This window comes from Carlito syrichta, unplaced genomic scaffold (genome assembly GCF_000164805.1).
Source record: "Carlito syrichta isolate Samal-C Ts95f unplaced genomic scaffold, Tarsius_syrichta-2.0.1 Scaffold308002, whole genome shotgun sequence".
Classification (NCBI taxonomy): domain Eukaryota; kingdom Metazoa; phylum Chordata; class Mammalia; order Primates; family Tarsiidae; genus Carlito; species Carlito syrichta.
Window position 1 is genome coordinate 63,603 of NW_007252098.1, and position 7,892 is coordinate 71,494.

Below are 7,892 nucleotides of genomic sequence, written 5' to 3' on the forward strand. Positions count from 1 at the left end.
GCTAATTTTTTGATTTATTGTAGAGATGAGGTCTCGCCAAGTTGCCCGGGCAGGTCTCGAACCTGCGGGCTTAGGCAATTCACTCACCTCAGCCTCCCAAGGGCACAGGATTACAGGCTGAGCCTCCGAGCCCGGCTGAGATTCTTGATCATAAGGTAGTCATCTAGTTGACTTTAGTAGATACTGAATATTTTCCAGTTTTGTATCAAATTGCATTCCCCCCAACAGTATATGGAAACTTCTTTTGCTCTACAACCTTTTCCAACACTTGGTATCATCAGTTCTTTTAATTTTTGCCATTCTGGTAGGTCTGTAATAATATCACTTTGTGGTTTTAATTGTGTTTCCCCCAGTGACTACTTACTTGACTAATTAAGCACTTTAAAATGTGTTTGGGGCTGCTTGTGGATTTTCTCTTTTAAAGAACTTTTAAAAAATTTTTGCCCATTTTTTATGAAGTGTGGTCCATATTTTTCTAAATGATTTACAGAAGTTTTTTGTATATTCTGTATGCTAATATTTTTGGAATACATAAACACACATATAGTCTCTCAATGTGTTGTTTCCTCAATCTTAATATAGATTTTAATAAACAGAAATTATTAATTCTAATACAGTATATTTATAAATGTTTCTTTTATGGTCAGACCTTTTTGTATACTATTTAATACATTTTGCCTCGGTGGCTCAGCCTGTAATCCCAGCACTTTGGGAGGCTAAGGAGAATAGATTGCTTGAGCCCGTGGGTTCGAGACCCACCTGGGCAACTTGGCGAAACCTCAACTCTACAATAAATCAAAAATTAGCTGGGCATGGTAACAAGCGCCTGTAGTTCTGGCTACTTGGAAGGCTGAGGTGGAAGAATCTCCAGAGCCCAGCAGGTCGAGGCCGCGGTGACCAGAAATGTACCACTGCACTCCAGGCAACAGAGTGAGATTTCAACTCAAAAAAAAAAAACCTGTTCTCCCATTTTGTCATCTAGAAACTAGATTTTGCATTCACATATATATTTATATTTTACCCTAAAAATGTAGATACCAATATATACATATTAATATAGCTGAATTTTTTTAAAATCCTTGTAAGGATACAATATAACAGCTACTTTCATTCATTGCTGGTGAGCATGTAAAATGGCACTGCCATTTTGGAAGACAGTTTATTATATAAACTTCAGCATAGGCTTACCATTTGATCCAGAAATCATGTTTCTAAGCATCTACTTAAGTGAAATGAAAGCTTATGTTCACACTAAAACCTGTATGTGAATGTTCAAGGCAAGTTTATTCAAAATTGCTCCAAACTAGTAACCAAGATGTCATTCAACTGGTGAAAGAATAAACAAATCATTTTACATCCATACACTAGAATACTAATCAGTGATTTTAAAAAGATCTAGATGCTGATTCACACAGTCTGGATAAATCTTAAATACATTTTGCTAAGTCAGAAAGTCATACTTGAAAACAGCTACATATTGTTTGATTTCATCAACATTACATCTGAAAAAGGCAAAACTATAGGGAAGGAAAACATCTTAGTGGTTGCTGGGGCTTAGGAAAAAAGAAAAGGATAATTAAAAAGGAGATGCACAGTGGAATTTTTATAGTGACAACAGTTCTGAATGGTCTTGGAGTGGTGGACTCTATGCATTTGCCAAAACCCATATATATCACAAAGAGTGAGCATCAATACATACATATTAAAAATAAAATCAAACAATATGCTAGGGATCCCAAAATGAAATGTAGAGTTTTAAAAAAATGGATCTAACTATATTACAAATGTATGAAATAACTGCATTGGAAGGATGGCAAAAAAAGAAGCTGATTGAAATAACTTTGAAAAACAGTGTTTTGACTGGAAACTGTAATGCTAAAGACAGAGAGAACTGTATATAAATACTATATGCTAGTTGGCAAATTTGTTTCACATGAGAGCATAAGTTACCAATTCTGAAACTGCCTTACATGTATATTATATTCAAACAGATAAACAAATGGATGATAAGGATTTTAGGAGCCAGGTTTCTCACTGTGGAAGAGAGAAGATACAGAGTATCAAGGAGGAGGAAACCAGGATGAACCATGTGGTACTGTATTAGAATCAGAGACATGAACTCATGTTTACTATATAGAAGAATAAATAGAGAGATGATTAGAGCTATGTGTATACACGAGTTAGGATACATACAAAGGGAACCCTCCCAAAAACCCGGAATTATTTTTTGGAGGGCAGGACCCTTTTAGTTCTGGGTTCCCCCACTAGGTCATTGTTCTAGGAATGCATTGGCATTGATGTGCCAGTTAATGTTGGTGTGAGAGACTGTGTAGGGCTTCAGTGAATTTTTTTTTTTTTTTTTGGTAATTCTTTCAACACGTTTGCCCATTTTGTGATGGGCAATTTACAAGCACACCTTCCCACACCACGCTAAGTGTTCAGCAGTTTTTGAATGAAAAATAGCACGGCCCCTGTGCTCAACCTACCTATTCACCTGATCTTATCTTCAGCATCTTTTTTTTTTTTTTTTGATTTTCCGTGATGAAAAAAAGTCCTCAATGGGAAACCTTTTGCTGGTGTGGAAAAGGTGAAACAAAAATGACAGAAGTATCAAAAGGCATCAAAATTGACAATTCAAAGACTGTTTTGAACGTTGTAAAAAGCATTCGATAGGTGTAGTGCATTAAACTGAGAATACTTGGAAGGTAACTAAAGTTTAAACAAGAATAAATACACACACAATAAATTTTGGGGTTTTTTATGTCCCCTCTTTATACATATATTTGATAACTCTGCTAAAATGACCTAGGAGTAACAACAAGCACACCCAATGTCCAAATCTTGGTTTCTATGTACCATTATCCAATAACAGGAATCAGGTCTTGCTTCTTGGCTAAGTTGTGGATTTCAGGACTATAACAGAAAAAAATGCAAGGTGAGCTTGGAGAATATTTTAGTGCCAGAGTGTAAGAGACTGCTAAAAAAAAAGAAAAAAAGAAAAGAAAAAAAGAGAAGAAAGATGAGGCATGTCAAAGGAAACAGTAAACATCTAAATGGCCAAAGCTAGAAGAATTTGAGCAACAAAATATATTAAGTAGTTATGAGCAAAGTATAGAATAAGTGCACATAAATTCATACTGATGTAAATAAATAATTGAATAAATAACTAATGGGGGCGAAGAGCCAAATCTTTCTTGGAGATGAGTTCCAAATAATGTATCAAACAAAGCTTAATTTCCCTATCCCTTTGAGTGTGGGCTGGACATAGTCACTTATCTCCCAAGGATAGAGTATGTGAACATTGGGGAAATAGCAAACACTAGCTTATCAAGAGAATAGCAGGTGTCTCTTGACATGATAAGAAATGTATTTCACGTAGTGGTATTTTTCACCCAAATTCATCACCACCACTTAACCATGAGAAAAACATCAGACAAACACCAACTGAGGGACATTCTACAAAAGACCAGTAGTCCTCAAAATTTTCAATATTGTAAAAAGAACAGAAAAATTATGAAATTGAATTAAATCCTGAAACAGAAAGGGACAGTAATGGAAAATTGATGCAACTTGAATAATGTATGGAATTCAGTTCATTGCAATATACCAATGTGAGTTTCTTAATTGTGACAAATATATCCTAGTAATTTGAGATACTAACAATAGAAGAAACTGGGTGAGAAATTTTTTTTATTATCTTTACAACTTTAATGCAAAAATAAAATTGTTACAATATAGTTTATTTTAAAGTATCTTAAAAGATATAGTTTTCACAACAAAAATTTTGAAATTCACCAGTCTATAATGATTTTGATTTATCACTTTGATGTTAATCAGTACAATTTGTTTTGTCTTGTCATTTAAATTTTGTTCAAAAAACTTAAGAACATGTGAATATAACACTCTTTTAATTTTATACTTATTCTAAATTTTATCTTTGATGAAAACACAAATACCATATACTTATTACTCTGGATGGAAGACATTATGTAGAAATCTTGGTTATAAAGGAAAAAAAATTTTTTTAGTAGAAAATGTCAACTTAAGGTATTGTGACTTCCTGCTTCTCTTCCTGAGAGCTTTCTTTTGCTAGTGCCATGGGATCTTGCTCAGACAGTGAGCAAAACAACCTGAAGTACAGGAAATTTAATACTCTCAGAGATAATCATCAGTCAAGGAGGATCAAAATGTGTAAATAAATTCCTAGCTTCCCTGTCTCACTGTACAACAATTGTTAGATGTGGACTGCACTAATAAGGATGCACTCATATTAATCAAACTGCTATTATTAGAAAGAAGGAATAGTTTTAGAAATGCTTCAGAGGAAAATAATCAATCTGCAATGTGCATTTGGCATAGAAAATTAATTTCCTATAATTGAATTATGTGCTAAAGAGAAACAACCTCGTGTGTATATACAAAGGCAAAGGGGAAATTTATTTAAGGTAAAGGTATCCTACCAGTGGGACTGAGGCCTAGTTGTCCACAGTGGTAATCTGCTTACTAACATCTTTTCCTATCTCATTTTTCTTGCTTTCTCCTTTCTGCTTCCTGGGATAGCCTCCTTAATAAGTTGCCTGAACCAAAATGCAACTTGGATTTTTTCCTCAGGGACTTCTTTTGTGGGGGAAACATCACTGTACCATCAAAAGATTGTTCAGATATATGCAGTAATAAAAAAATGTAGCCAACTTTGCTTTTTTGCTAATTTTTAGTCATAGTAAAGTCATACACTAACACTTATATTTGTGATTCTGATGGTGCATTTTTCAGGATAGGGGATGGGACATACTTCATTCAGTAAATTTGATAGCTATATATATAACTTTTTAAGTACATAGACATGTAATAAGTGAACTTTTACCTCGGCTCCAAAATGTTAGAGACAGACTTAGCAGCAGCAAACATTAGATCACAGCCAGAGTTCTAACTAGCAGTGAGCCTCTTCACCTGTTGACAGGTTGAGGCAGCATCAAGTTTAATTTCTTTATTTTATTTATTTATTTATTTATTTTTTGAGTTGGAGTCTCACTCAGTCGTCCAGACTGGAGTGCAGTGGCCTCTTCTGGCCACCGCAGCCTCTACCTGCTGGGCGTAGGCAATCCTTCCACCTCAGCCTTCCAAGTATCTGGAACTACAGGTGCGCGCTACCATGCCCAGCTAATTTTTTATTTATTGTAGAGATGAGGTCTTGCCAAGTTGCCCAGGCGGGGCATCAAGTTTTAAATTACAGCTGGGAGTTTTATAAAACATATTTAACCATAGCACTCATTTAAAGGCATAAAATTAGAAGTCTAGTCTGGCAATCTTGAGCCCTGAAATATTTTGCTGTGCCATGTTCCCAAAAACTGATGGCAGTGGGTCAGTATTCTCTGTCTCATAGCAAAGACACTTCTGAAGAACCTCACGTCTCTTTAGCAGGGATGTCCTGTGTCTCTCTCGCAGGAATGTCCTGTGTCTTTAAGGAGCGTGGTAAAAATGTCTTTTGAGGAGGTAATGAAGTTCTGGTTTACTGACCAGAATTTTAGTGACAACACACTCCTTTCAAACCATTGGCTCTTTAAGAGAAAAATGGGCATTCTACTTTTAGTTATATTCTTTCTAAAAGAAAGAGATTTTTATTTACAATTTTCTATTTGTAACATTCAGTCATTCATTCCGTGCAGTCTCATGGATTTTTATATTATTATGCCTATTTTATTATAGGCATGATTATTCACATTGCTATACTCATTTTAGTGCTCTAATTATCCAGGATTTTTTGAGTGGAGCCCCTTTGGGCTAGTGCCATTTTGACATGTTCTCATCATTTTAATAGAAACACCAGGCCTTCACAGCATCTTGGATGCAGTTGGAGACTATCATACTAAATGAACTACCACAGAAACAAAGAACTGAATACCACATGTTCTTACTCTTAAGTGGGCCCTGAACACTAGTCATATTAGCACAAGGGTGGGATCGGCAGTGGCACAATGGGTACCTGGGGAGTAATGGCCCACTAGAAACCCCAACTTCTCCTACATGCAGTCTACATATGTACTACACAACTCTATAATAAATAAATAAATTATAAAAAGCAAAAGGAAGTAAAAGAAACTCCAGTCTTCCTTGTTCTACAAGACAGTTTAAATTAATCTTGCCTTCCCATCCCCAGCCCTGGGATGAGCCATTCTACAGGAATTCAAGTGTAAAATAGTATTTAGAACTAATAAATGAAGATGGAATTATGAAGTTAGAAAAATCACAATTTGACAAACCTTGTAATAATTTTTTAAGCAAGAGTCATCAATGGATGTTGAAACTAGTGGGTGAAAATTTCCTGAAGAATAAATATAACTTCAAAGTATCTCCTCATAAAATACATACTAATTACAAAGCAAAAAATAGTAACTTTAAAATGGAGAAAACTGTTAAGCACCATCTTAACCAAGTGATAAAAATTAACATCCCCAGTAATGACTTAAAATGATGCCACGTGCCTCCTGATACAATGTATTAAGAACACAATATCACAAGATATTTGTGTAAAAATACATAATTTAAATCTAATAAAGAGGAAAAATTGAACAAAACCAAGTTGAGAGGCATTCTATTAAATTACCAGTCCATACTCTTAAAGTACATCAAGGTCATGAAAAAACAAAAAACAGACTAATGAAAAACCCACTGAATTATTTCAGAGAAAAGTAGACAAGACAGTCTACTGACAATCCATAATCAGAGATTTTGGAGCACACATTTTTTTCTATAAAATGCTTAAATGGGTCCATAGTTGAAAATTTAATTAAGTCTAAAAATTGGATATTAGTATCTTATAAATGTAATTTTATCATTATCACAATTGTACTGTGAATATAAGAGAATATATTTTTTCTTAGCTAATATACACTAAAGCATTTAGGAGTGAAAAATATCATGTCTACAACTTACTCTTCAATGGTTCAAAAAACAGTATATATTATTGTGTTTATGTGGACACATGCGAGAAGAAGGAGAACGAGAGAGAATGCAAAAAAGCAAATGCGGTAAAATGTCAATCATTAGGATTTCTGAGTGAATGGCATATGAGAGTGTTTGTACTGTTTGTGACTTTTCCATAAGTTTAAAATGACTTTGAAAACAAAAGTTACAAAAAGTAAACAACAGTGGGTGTGGAGACTGCATTCTATGTTAAGAATCCTCAAAAAGATCTGGGGAAACTAGTCTGATAAAAAGATTCAGAGAATAAACAATTTTAACTCAAATACCTTAGGTGGCAGGTCTTAGGCAAAAACCTAAATGGGAAAAGACACTCTGGCAGTACCCTTTGTACCACATATGGCAAATACATAGATAGATGGCACTTGTATTAATGTCCCTCGACCTATGACATATCTTATGCCTTTTTCTGTTAAGCTAAATTCCTTGCTTTAAACTGAGTTTCAAGATTTATAGGTTCCTATCCCTATAACATTAAAATGTATCTGAATGAAGTTTTCACGCAAGAATGAAATACCAGCTTCTTGAATTATTTTCACAGGGTGAACTGGAAGTCAGTGATTTATGACCACAGTCCATAAAGTATTTTTATTCACATTGTATAAACAATTCTCTCAGCCCTAATCACTTTGTGGGAGTCCAATAAGTTTGAGGAATGCTTAGCAGGTAGCCTTCTGCCCTGAGAATTTATGTAGGGACCAAGGTGGGGCTTGATGAGAATGCATTCAAGCTAATAAGATGTTATTAGAAAGGAAAATATTTTTATAAATGCTTCCAAGGAAAATATACTCATCAACCTGTAAACATGCTCTTAGCATAGAAACTTAAATTCCTGTATTAAAGAGAGGCAAGCAGGGCTCAGTGGCTCAGCCTGTAATCCCGTGCCTTTGGGAGGCTGAGGTGAGTGGATT